This window comes from Dicentrarchus labrax, unplaced genomic scaffold, assembly GCF_905237075.1.
Source record: "Dicentrarchus labrax unplaced genomic scaffold, dlabrax2021, whole genome shotgun sequence".
Lineage (NCBI taxonomy): Eukaryota > Metazoa > Chordata > Actinopteri > Moronidae > Dicentrarchus > Dicentrarchus labrax.
In genome coordinates, this window is record NW_026136715.1 from 2,496,940 (window position 1) to 2,510,405 (window position 13,466).

At 41.5% G+C, this 13,466-nt stretch overlaps 1 protein-coding gene across 6 annotated transcripts in view; it reads left to right on the forward strand.

The window, feature by feature from the left end:
* Nucleotides 1–3,841: 3,841 nt before the first annotated feature.
* Nucleotides 3,842–13,466, forward strand: part of LOC127377951 (neural cell adhesion molecule L1.1) — a 46,889-nt gene continuing 37,264 nt past the window's right edge. For 4 of the 6 annotated variants that reach the window (XM_051426302.1, XM_051426306.1, XM_051426307.1 and 1 more), the window contains exon 1: nt 3,842–4,037. The gene's annotated coding sequence lies outside the window, so the exon portion shown is untranslated. Of the gene's footprint in view, nt 4,038–6,420; nt 6,510–13,466 lie in introns of all 6 variants that reach the window. The other 2 variants (XM_051426305.1, XM_051426304.1) reach the window with 1 other exon arrangement.

Consider the following 13,466-nt stretch of genomic DNA (forward strand, 5'->3'; position numbering starts at 1 on the left):
GTGTGTGTTTGTGTTTGATGACATGTCCCAGACAATGCCAGACATGAGACAAGGACATACAAGAGGAGAGAGAAAGATCCTCATCTGCTGTATTGATCACTGCATCTTAACCCTCGGTCCTCGCCCACACACACACACATACAGGTTGAGTGAATTATGCCTTAAGTGGGGGTAGCTATGGAGATGGAGGAGAAGGGTGGAGGCAGAGGGGAAGGTATGGGAGGAGGAGAGAGAGACAAACACAACGTGCAGGAGGTGGAGGAGATAATGGAACTGCTGTCTGCTTGAGAGGAAACTCAATTTGCGGAGCAGAGGGAGATCAGAAGATGAAAGTGAAAGCGACGGCGATTCAGGAAGACGTGGAAATAAGCAGTTTTTTGTCCAAAAGCCAGTGTGATCGGTACTTTCCCTGAATGCTGGTGGCATAGCTCTGTGGATGGTGGTTGGTCTGTTGGTCTGGGTTTGACCCATGCGTCATCCCCGCTCTGTCTCCCCCTTTTCCGCTCTGTCTCACGCTGTCAAATAAAGCCAAAAAGCCCAAAATATTTTATTAAAAATGTAACTCTTTGTCCGCGTTGGACTTACAAGGTTCAATGTGATTTAGAACAGTAGAGTTGAGACAATTTCAACCCACGAAATACCAATTTTCATAAATTGTGTGAGAATGTCAATATTATGTTTCATCACAGTACAATTTATAATATAACTCAGAATTTAATGTCCACAGTGGAATCTTATAATTTCTTAGCATTTAAAGTTCTGGCTGATCACAAATCCATTGAAATGTTTCAAATTGGTCAAATTATGAGGCTTTTTTTCCAGGAAAATGCCTCTAGAACAATTGGTTAGGAGATACACACATTCTGTATTGTTACAGTACAGATTTTAAAGGGGAAACTTAATAAACCCGTTTAGAAATCATTTGGATGGTTAAATGGCCTGTTCCCGTGTTAATGGTGACTTTCCCCGCTCCCCCTAGTGTCCCCAACCTTGCAACTTTGGGACTACCGTCCCGTTAAGTTGGAAATAGGAAGTATCGTGAGAAGCGAGAACGAGCGAAAAACACAAACTGCTTTACGGCAATTCCACATAAACGCAATGTTCTGTGATACTGTGTATAATGTACTACCCACCTCGGTAGACATTGCTCCACACGAAAAAGTTGCCCGGCAACAAATACACATCAGCAGCGGTAGAAAGGGGGAGGAGGGGGCCGCAAGTGAGTTTTTTTACGACAGTGTTTTGAAATATACGTCCCAGAGCTGTAGGGGGAGCTGGTTGAGAAAACATGCGACGACTAAAGACTAAAACCAGCGGAGAAATAGCTAGAGTTGCCAAGTTCCCCTTTAAAAGAAAAATGATAATATGTTTTCTTTGTCTGGTAAGAGACATTTTATAATGTGTTCCTATGGGATAAATGAGTAACTCCTGGACTAACGACTAAATATAGTGTGTTGTAGAAATGGCTGATAGGAGGAGTGATATAGCAAATTGGAACAGTGCCATTGGAACAACATGTTGTTAATATGTGATAAATAATGTGTCAAATAAATAAGTAATTTGTAAAAAAGAAAATCATCTTTCTCTACCAATTAAGGCTTAAATACATATACTAAAATGTAAACTGTTGTCATGTGTAGCCACATCTAACAGAAACAAACTCTGCGGGGGCTTTTTCCTTAACAACCTAAATATAGTCGTTAATCATTAACTGATCAGTCATTAACTGATCAATCATTAACTGCATCACGCTGCTGCAGCGTTGATTTTTGGATCATCCTCGGGTCTCTCTTTCTTAAAGTGAATTGCACATCGGGTGCGGGTCTGTTTCAGATGAGATCTCTTCTGCAGCCACAGTGCGGCTTTATTGTTTGACTGCTGGTTTGTGTTGAATAAAGGAGGAAGGAGGGACAGCAACATAACAATAATCACACACTCTCACACACACTGGTCACCGCTCCAACTCTATGTACCTTCCTGCCAAAGAAAAACCCTTAAACACAGACACTCTCCCTGTCCATCTGTCCTCTCTGACACTCTTTCTTTCTGTATTTCTCTCTCTCTCACACACACACACACACACACACACACACAGAGGCCGAGTGGGGGGTGTTGGCTGCCTGCTCTGTTTGGCAGATAACAAAATGTCACATGAGTTTCACTGGCCTTTACAGTCTGGGTACAAGAAAACAGAATTTCCATTTTTGTGACGGAGAGGAAGAAGAGGAGGAGGAGGAGGAGCCAAGCGGGAAAAGCATCCAGAGAGACAGACAGAGATTGATGTGAGCTGCTGCTTGTCTGAGTGCTGGGACTGAACTCATCTGAAGGGACATCACACACCTTCCAGTCCGTCAGATAGACTTCACCCAGACTTTATACCATGTTCACTTGAATTCAGTATCACTTGTTTACAACGTAGTCAGTCAACGTGTTTTCAAGAAAATGAACCAGGAAAGAAATGTGTTTAATATCATCATTCTCTGTCTCTTAGCCTTTTTTTCTTGTTTGGTTGATCAGTTTTCACCAAACAACCTCTGAAAAACAAAGTGGCAACTTCAGTGGCTTGCACGGTAGTAAAAAAACCAGTGCAGTTCCTCTAATGGCCACTGGAGGCTGGCTCCAGCAGTGAGTCTCCATAAGACCTCATATTAAAACGCCAAACTTTACAGCACAAACAAACATGTTTACATTACATCTATAGCTAATGACTAACTGTACAGGGGGGTGAATTTGTATATAACTCACCCCTTTAAATTATATTAAGGCTTAAAGTTATTCATAATTATGGATGTGGTCGTTTTGAGTAACCCGGCTTCATTCAGCCAGCCTTAGCTCCACCCACGCTCCACCTCTCTGCACATATTTGAACTAACTTGGAGCCGGCAGAGTCGGGCCGAGCCGACCACACTGAGCTTCACATCGGCTCTTCAGACACCGATGGCTAACGTCACTATTTTTAATTATACAGTGATAAACCCACTGACAGACAACTAACTAATTAGCAACCAGCTGGTGAAGAAAGTTTAACATTTAGCAATAAAAGACCTCAGGACCTCAGGGAGCTGGTGGAGGAATATTGGACTTAATATTGGACACTACGCTTGCTGTAGAGTTCTCTTAATAAAAAACAAAAAACTTGAATGCAGCTTTAATTTTTTTTTTCTTGCTGTTTGTATTGTATCCAACATGTTGTCACTTCTCGTTACATACTGTCTGTTGTCCGTGGTCCTCCGCTCCACAATATGACATTACGGGTATCCGTCTTGTGTCATTTCTGGATTCGACGCACAGAAACCAGTAGCCTTTCTAATAAGTTTCCTCTGGTTATGAGTCAACAGTCTCACAGTTCAGCTTTTAATAAAATGAAGAAGTTTGTTTATATACCGATCACAGAACATCACAGATGTGAAACTGATTTCTTCTGTTTACAGAGGAGAATTATTAGTTAAAAAACAACAACTGACGGATTTTAGATTACACAGTCCTACATTTGTGTTTTAATTACTTACTGAACGAGACCTGTACAGTTTTTACCAGCCAGTTAAATTTATTTTTCATTCACTGATGTTCTTCCAACCAGCTGGCCACCAGTAAGACAAGAAAACCAGAACAGAGAGGAGACAGAGAGGGATGGAGAGAGGTATAAATAGAGGTGGGGGGGGGGTAGAATTTAGAATGGAGGTAAAGAAGAAGGGAGGGGCAGGAGGTACCAGGGGAATACAGAGAGAGAGAGAGAGAGAGAGAGAGAGAGAGAGAGAGAGGGAGAGAGAGGCTGCCATAAAAGAAGCTGATGTCATCTCTGTGAAGCAGCCAATCAGACGGCGGCAGGGAGGGAAGGAGGGAGGGAGGAGAGGTAGAGCTCAGAAGGGTGTGTTTTATGTACCACTGCAGCATCAGAGCAAAAAAAGACACGAGAAAAAGCCAGACTGAGTGGACAGGAAAGACAAAATAAAGACACAGAAGAAGAAGAGAGCGAGAGAGAAGAAAAGGGATAAAGGAAAAGCGGAGACAGAGAGAGAGACGTGACACCTGCAGAGGTAAGAAAACAATAGCATCTCACCATGCTGCTTGTGTCTGGGTTTCCATGCATGAATGTGTGTGTGTGTGTGTGTGTGTGTGTGTGTGGGTCTATATCTGTGTGTGTGTGTGTGTGTGTGTGTGTGTGTGTGTGTGTGTGTGTGTGTGTGTGTGTGTGTCAGTGGGCCAGAGGGTGCGATGATGTCTTACATAATACGATGGCAGGTATGAACAACTGTGCTGGGCGTGCACGCAGATTTGTGTGTGTGTTTGTCAGTATATATATATATATATATATATATATATATGTGTGTGTGTGTGTGTGTGTGTGGGTGTGGGTGTATGTGCACACTTCCCCCTCTGTCTGCTTTCACTGTCTGCACCTTTTGACTTAAAAATACATGAAACATGAAATGACCATTGAGGATTCTGCATGTGTAGACAGGCCGGCTCTGCGTGGGTAAATCAGCCTTTAGGGAGTGTCCGACTGACTTGATTCAGCTTTTTAATATCCGATATGTCATCTGCAGCTGATTTTGTGAATATTAAATGAAATGCTGCACTATACAACATTATTGGTGTTCAATTATTCACAACTGGTTGGTAGCTTGCTTCCTTTCATGCTAGAACACTGGGGGCAGACTTCTGTCAGGTATGATCTCTTCTGCAAATAAAATCCTGGATATAAACTGTACCATGTGCATCCTGGTTTCTCCTGCTCAGTCATGCTGATCTCCACTATCCCCAGTGAGTGGTGCTTTCTTATGTTAGGGAGTGCCACAGGGCAGCGACTCGGACTTCCTCACCTGTCAGCTCTTATGATTTACTGCAAGGCTGCAACTCATGATTGTTTTCATCAGTGATTGATCTGCCAGTTGTTTTCCTAACTAGTCGATTGATCCTTTTAGTCTAAAATATTGAAAAACGCCCTTTTTAACTTCCTCCATCCCAAGGTGACGTCTTCAAATGTCTTGTTTTCTGATATTCTGATATATATCAGAGTGGTTCTCAAACTTTTTCAACAATGTTCCCCCTGACCAGCACAATACCTTTTTGGTAGAACATAAATGTCCACATAAAGAGGTATAATACAGCACTGTGCTGTATTAATGACCTTATAAATTGAAGCACAGTGTCTCCGGAGTTTTGCAGCTCATAAATAAATTGCAATCCAAATAAATTGCATTCAAACATATTCTTCCTGATACTGACAGTAAAACAAACGTCATTGCCTTTATTCTTCTGTGAGACTTAACAGCACACATTTCACATCATTGAATATTGACTATAAAATGTGGTTTATCAAACTTAAATTTACATTTTTTTTTTTTTGCTTTTTATAGTGTCGTTATAATAGGAATATTTCTACTCTGGAGTAACCCTAGAGGTTAACCCAATTTGAGAAACACTGAACTATCATATATGACAAAGAAAAACATAAACTCATTGCATTTAAGAAGCTGGAACCAGAATATGTTGGACATTTAACGATGATTTAAACATCAGTATGACATATTTTTCTAGTCCAACCCAGAAGTTAGCTTGACCCTGGTTCATTCAACAGAAAGCTAGTGGGATTTTTCAGTTTGATTCTGGATTGTTGCAGAAACTTCCAACTTGTAATTAAAACTTGTAATTAAAATCTACAAGTTGTAAAGTTTGAGTTACAATAGTTTGAAAGGCTGTAAAGGCGGACTAGTGAGTAGATAAGTCGATTGACAACCGCCTTTTTCAAGACACGTAAAGGCTTCAAATTCACAGGTTGAGGATTTACGGACGTATTTTATGTCGTAGAACAAAACGTTAAAATCTCTTAATCTTGTGTGAAGCACAGATATTATTTCAGACATCTAACCAAAGACCCGCTGACCTCGAGGCGAGGGAACCGAAGGTGTGAAAGTGCTAACTCATTTCCGGGTTTTAGTACTCATTCCTGTAGTATTCTGTTCATTTTCTGTCAATCTAATCTTTCATATAAAAGCAAGAACACCTACAGAAACGATTCATGTTACTTTGTCTCTTTAACTCCTGGAGTGCATGTCCCTTTCATACTTTTCACCAGGTCTCTGCTTGCATGTTTACTCTTGAATTCCTCTTTTCACTCATAGCAACATCATTTAAGCCACACACACAAACGTCTTTGTCTCTCCCTCTGTCGTTTGCATTGTGGTGTTTTCTCACCGTGATTGCTTTGGTGCTGGATCTCCTCCTCTTCCTCCTCCTCCTCCTCCTCTGAGTTTCTGGCCTAAGTTAAGAACAGTATGGAAGCCCATCTCAGCCAATGTGACAGAATAAAAATGGATTCTGTAGGTCATTATAATGAGAAACTTTCTCAACATTTTGACTTAGTAGTAAAGTTTCTCATTATTTTGACTTACAGGATCTTTTTTTTATCACACGCAGAAATGGGCTTCCAAAGGAGAGAGACTGAAGAAGAAGAAGAAGAGTAGAAGGAAAGCTGATAAGCAGGGGAGAGACTGGAGGAGATATTTGTGAGTGAAAGACGAAAGTCGAGGGGTTTATCAAAGGGGATGGGGGAAGATTTAGCCCAGAAGAGAGGGAATCCAAAAGGAGCATGGGCACGAAGAGAGAGAGATAAAAAGAGAGTCTGGACTGGGAATAGGATGAGAGCGGTAGAGGACGATGAGGAGGAGGAGGAGGAGGGAAAGTTAAGATCGACTGGTGTAGGAGGATTTTTTTGGTCCAATTTTTTTTGTCTTACCCCCCTCCCCCTCCTCTCATGCTTGGCAGTATTCGAGTAGACTGAAACCATCTGGTGGTATTTTGTGTTCGTATTCTTTTATATTTCACAACCTCCAGACTAGAGGACACAGTTAACAATAACTGAGGCAGATTTACAATGTATTTTTTCAAACAACAGAACCTTGAGATTGCTCAGAGGTAGACAAACCTGGCTAATTAAGCTAATGTCAACTCATTAACGACACTGAAATAGGCCCAAAAGAAATCCATTGTACAAAGTACACACAGCCCTTTATTAAGTAGGGCTGTGGTAAAATGTAAGACCAGACCATTGTTCTAATGTAACCCAGGCAGGATGCTAACACAGAAGCTAGAGTTTCTCTTCTGTCTTGTATCACGTTGAGGATGAGGACTATCCGATGAGTTTGGCTAACACTGTCTGTCTGGCTGGGGTTGCTGGACTGTACGCCACCAAATACACCAACTAAAGGCCCAGATAGCTGCTAACTTTAGCCTGAACTCTTACTGTATACACTAACACCATGTAGGTACAGCTGTCTGTCCCACATAGTCGAGATGTCAGTCAAAACCTTTTGTGGAGAAATACTTGACTTCATCGTGTCTAGTCAAGGTTGCCAAGTTCGGCATTCATTTGTAACGTGATAGATTCGACTACATGCAGCGTAGTGGTGGGCAGAATCTGTTCCTTCCAGTTGAGACATTTATTGAACCGTTCTGGCATCAGTTTCTCTATGATTGTACACGAATGTTTAACAGCCAGTGCTGCCTGCTCCTCGTTCATGCCTCATCATGTATGAGTGCACTTTAATACATTTTAATGCACGCATTCAGCATCCCACTTGTATGCAGGTCGGCTATGTGAGCTCAATATAAATGAACACAATTGTCACTGACCGACTCTCCAAACACCAGTACACTTACATTTATAATATATCATAAAAATAATAACATTATCTATCAGTGCCTTTGTTCCAGGATTATTAGTAAGCTTTTTGAGATTTCATATTGAACAAACCCCAATACACATTTATTTGTATTTCAAGTTTTAAAGATATTTAAAGGTCCAGTGTGAAACATTTAGGAGGATCTATTGGCAGAAATGGAATATAATTTTTATAGGCTCCTGAATATAAGAAGATATATAGTTTTTGTTACCTTAGAATGAGCAATTTGTGGTTTTCAGGTGTTTCACAGCAACTGTAGTTTCTCCACACTTCACACTTGGGAGGGTGAAGCTAGGAAGCTAAAATGGTACACCGGTCCTGGTGTTTTTAGAATCATATCATCAAACCATATATTTGTCTCATAGAAAATGTTTAAAACAGCTCAGGTGTATATCAGTTAAGACACCTTCTCAGCTTCCATTTGTGTCCCTGTATCTGTACTGGTATTTAACTTGACTGTGTGAGTATCCCAGCGTACCTGCAGCAGCCGGACAGACCGCCTGACCTCCCGGTAGCATCTAGATTGTACGATAGTGTGCTGAGTGAAAGGACAACATGAATTTCTCTTGTCCTGGCAGGTCTATAAAGTCAATAAAAGTCCCAGGAGAAAGGTTGAGGAGGCAGTTTGGAGCCAGACTAAAAGGTTTGAGCTGTGGGACGGCGGGTCAGAGGGATCCGTCTGGGCCCAGAAAATGAGATTAGTCTGACTTTTGCTCTTTTTCAGTTCCTCTCTAGCGCTATCTCTTAGGTTTCACAATGTGCCTTTTCTCATCTATCTTCATCCATCTCTCTCACGCCCCCACTCCCTCCCCTCTGATCCACCCTTCCTCTCTTTTTGGCCTTTCTTTCTCTTTCTTTCCTCCTTGTTTTTCCATTTCTCCTCAACAGAATGAGGCCTTTGTGTAGAGAAATGAGAGGAATGCCCCTTACTCTATTTTCCCTTTTTTCTTCTTCTTCTCGTTTTCCTCTCGGCTCTTCTTCCTCATGTCGCAACACTTTTCTTCCTGTGGGTGTGTGTGTGTGTGTGTGTGTGTGTGTGTGTGTGTGTGTGTGTGTGTGTGTGTTGTGTGTGTGTGGTGTGTGTGTGGTGGGTTGGGGGTGCATCCATTAGCTCGGATTAGAGACCGTAGGAGGGTCTTAACAGCCCCTCTGTGTTTGGGGTTTTAATCTCCTCAGAAACAGCTAATCTAACTTCAATACATTAACATGTACAGTGAACACACACACACACACACACACACACACACACACTTCCTCCTGAAAATATGTAACTTCTGTCTGTTTTTCTGGCCAGTGTGGTTGAACCATGACAAGAGTCCATTCATGAAGCAACCACAAGCACAGAGGACACTTTATCAGCCAAATATCTGACCAACAATATCATCAGTCTCTCAAATGACAAATAATCACATAGTGCACAATATAACTGAACATTACGTAGAGCACAGTGACCAGCAGATGACTGATATATGACACAAACCTGAGTCACAGCACCACAGTGCTTTCACAGACGTGGACTCTGCGATCAATGGAAGTGTTTCATTCTGCAAATTGGTTTGATCAGAAGCTAAAATACTCCAATTGTGTCTCATCTGCGAAGAGTTTGATCAATATTTGTCTTAACTGTGAGTTTAGAATAAAAAGCACGAGAGCTAATACTTCCAGTAGAGCAGAATCGATTAGTTGATCGAAGTAACATTTATATTACCATATAACTATTCTCATTAACTTTTTTCAAGCAAAAATATTAAACATTCTCTGGATTCTCAGAAGTGAGAAAGGATTTTGTTTGACTTAAGTAATAGTAAACTGAATATCTTTGGGGTTAGCTTGGTTGGATGAGAAAAATCTATTTGAATATAATGGGCATTTTATAATAATAAAAATTGTCCTTACTTCTGCAGCCCTACTTGTACAGTTAAAGTGTGTGCTGATCATGTGACTAAATTATTGGTCTTTTATCCAGCTCCTAAAAATGTAGATAAAAAATCTGCCTACAGCTGCAACAATTAGTCAATTAACTGATTAGTCAATCGACAGAGAATTAATCTGCATCTATCCTGATAGTTGATTGTTAAGACAAAATTCTTTGTTTCAGTTTCTCAAATTTGTATATTTCCAGTTTCCTTGGTCTTCTATGATAACAAATTGATGTATTTGGTGAACTTTTGGACCATTTTCTGTCATGCATTGTTCATTTTGTGATTTTGTGCCTACATTATTTAAAAATTAGAAAACATGCAAAGGATTAATTTAGTGGAAAGACGTAACTTATTGGTGGATCAGCTGTCCGGGGGGCCACCATACTAATGAATTCAGACATTAGAATAATTAAAGAGCACTGGAAATCTGGGAGTTTTAATTGCTATACGCTCTATGATTTCCCCTCCTTCTGTTTCTATTTCTGCCTTTATTTATCTCCTCATACCTGCAGTCCCTGATGCCATAACTTCTACTGTCTGTCTCCTTGTAGGATATTAATGTGTTAATGTGCTTTAAGAAGCTGCACAAAAGGGGAAAGAAAACCAAAATGTTCCCCAAAAAACAGACGGCTGCTCTGACACGCTGCAGTCCAGTCGAGTCAAACCGAGGAGGAGAGGCAGGTGTGAAGGGAGACAATAGCAAGAGAAAGTGTGTGCGTGCATGTATGTGTGTGTGTGTGTGTGTGTGTGTGAGAGAGAGAGAGAAAGAGACAGAAAGAGAAAGAGACAGAAAGAGAGAGAAAGAGATGGAGAGGTGAATCGAGGAGATGTGTAGGGAGTGGCACCGGATAGAAAGCGAGAGAGAGGTGTGGAGGGACGGAGTGGGGGATGGGAGCAAAGAAGGAGGGGCAGCGTGGGGGATGGGGGAGAGAAATATTGCTGTGTGCTGCTGGAGTCAGGGGGTTACCATGGTGATGGGGGAAAGACGGAAAGGGATGGGAGAGAGAGAGAGAGAGAGACACGCATATACACACTTACACATAATGCAAATTGACTTTTTCACCGACTGATTGAATAATATGATAAGCATCAAATCTCCTTTTAATTTAAATCTTTCTTCCTGTTCTCTCTGGGTGGGGTGGGGGGCTGGGGGGGGGGGGGGGGCAGACGGAGGAGAGAAGACGCTGCAGAGGGAGGAAGGAGGACGGGAGATAAAGGGGGAGGCTCTCTGAGTTGAGTTGAGACGGAGAAACGCAATCTCCCCCCTGGGAGTGGTGTAACTTGGAGACAGAGTTGTGGCTTGTTGGGTGAAGGGCAGAGAGATGCGACCACGGATGCTGATTTGAAAAGGACAATTACTAAATTGCTATTTTTAACATCTTTGTACGGTGGCCCTGAGAGCTCAAAGCAATGCAACTTAGAAAACACATTGATTTTTGCAGCAGTAAGAGTGTAGTTTCCTCTACACTCTTCGAAGGCGAGCAGTATTCATGCCTCTAAAGCCGCAGATTGAGAAAACAAGTAGTTCCAGATAGTTGTATCAATAAATGCAAATTCAACGAATCCCTGTGGATTCTGTGCAACCTTGCAATTTTGTCCAATCACCTTAACTTTTATGCAAATGTAATCGTTAATCATCGTTTCCCCACAAGTTTCACTAATCACAGCAGTCCCCCATGCAAAGTATATGTCACTGCTATTTTCTTCTCACTGGAACAGGTTGCCTGCGATTTTGCATTATACAAAACATTTCATTGCAAAAACATGTCTATAAACAATGCAACATTGATCAGAAAAGTTGCTGGGCAATCAGACATTTTAGGGCACAAGAATCGAAATCCTGGAAGGATTGACAAGTCGCACAACGTAAAATGAGTTCGAAAACCCTGATTGCATTATTCAGATATTAATTTGTAGCGTTATTTGAGTTGGTAGGTTGATAATTACCAAAAAGCTCACGCTGGGTTAACAGCAAATAATTGCATTAATATCTGAATCATGTAATCTCCGCACTATTGTGTTATAGCTGCTTCATTGTACACAGAGTGACAGGAACTCCTGATTAGGAGTTAACTGTGGGACTGAACTGAATCTGAATGTGAATGTTTGAATTTAAAAAATGGCATTGTTGATTATTTCTATCGAGTGAAATTTAACTTTTTTGGAACTAATTTTTTGTTCTGTGCGACTTGCAGCATTCGTGTATTTGCTTATTATTCTGTTTCCTGCACTTGTGGGTGAAGATGTTTTGTCTATTTGTGTGTTGTCATGTGTTTTCCGGAGTATGATTTACTCATATGAAAGCGTTTGTGTCTTAAACCTTCATCTCCGGATCGAGAACGAACTGCTGGCGGGCTGCTGGCTCGACCTCACACCTTGAAGATCAAGAGGATGAGGGTTATTATGTGAAGAGCCCAAATCAAAGCGCAGGGTACCTTCTTCTACCTGCCAGCAGGGATTAGGTGTGATGTGAGTGGCTGTTGAGGCTGCTGGGAGTCGGCGCTCTCGGTGGATTGGCAGCAGCTGGAAAGAAACAGAGTCTGAGGAGGAGAGCCAGACGAGCCTCTGGGTTGTGCTGGGTGTGCGTGGGTGGGTGGATGTGGTGGGCTCAAGAGAGAATGTGTGTAGGTGGGTGGATGAATGTGTGTGTGTGTGTGATGGGTTAAAACATTTCAGTGGAACTAATTTACATAATGTAGAGTAATTTTCTATTTAGGCTGATTATTGCCTCGGGCCTCACAAAGTTTTACAGCCATGTTTTCAAGAGGAGCAAGAATGGAAAGTGAAATTACTTTCATTCATTATATAAACGTAGAGTTGCTCACATTTTCTGCATTAAAATGTCTATATCTCTATGTTCTATATGTAGTTGTGTTCTTCCATTATCCCAACTGTTTCCAACAATGTTCAAACTCAGAGAAATCTGTCATTTTATTCAGGTAACGCTGCGTTTCACCGGTCGCCTGTCGATGGCGTCATATCCCCTTTGTGCCTGCGTCAGCGTTGTGGTTGTCTGCCAGAAGCTGTCATACATTGACTGTTGATCCAGACTGAAGCCACATTGTTACCATCCACTGTTTAGATCTTGGTGCTTTTTAACTCTAGATGAACCGGATGAAGGATTTTAGTCATCGGACAACTAATAGCTGATTTTATCTGAGTTTTTCTGACTTTTAGATCATATTTATGTTTCTCACTTCACCTGATTTACCTGTAAACTTTATGCAAATAGACAGACTCAGATATAGATGCCACAGAAAGAATTGTAACATTATGATAAATCATAATATGTTAAAAACCAGCAGTAGTTGAGTCTCAGCTGATGTTTTTCACTGTGCGAGGCTTTTCCTCTCTCTGCCCTGTTGTTGATCAGATTTCTTGGAAGGAGAAGTAAAAACAAATGAAAGAAGAGAAGAAGAAGAAATGGAGGATCATTTTCTCACTGATCTTGCTGGTCAGCAGTGTTTTAATGGCGTTGGTTAACTGGGCCCGTAGCACACATGTGATATATGATCATGGCGTGTATTGATTGACATTACAGTCCAGCCCACTAGCTCGGACACTTTACTCCGTTAGCAGGGCCGAGGCTGCACAGGATCCTTCTACACTAACAATGGTTTCATGTTTTAATCCAAGCTGTATTAATATCATTACATTAGATTAATCAGTTATCGTCTAGTAAGAGGATTACATCACCGTATGACCTGAAATTTATTAATAGTTACATTACTGTCTCTGCCTCCTGTCTCTGCGAGTTTATTTTGTGTGAAGGCAGTGATGGATGTATGGCCGAGGGTCTTGTATATGCCGCCCTGAGCGCTGTGGCCTCTCACAGCTGGTGCCAGTCGCCCCTCAGCTA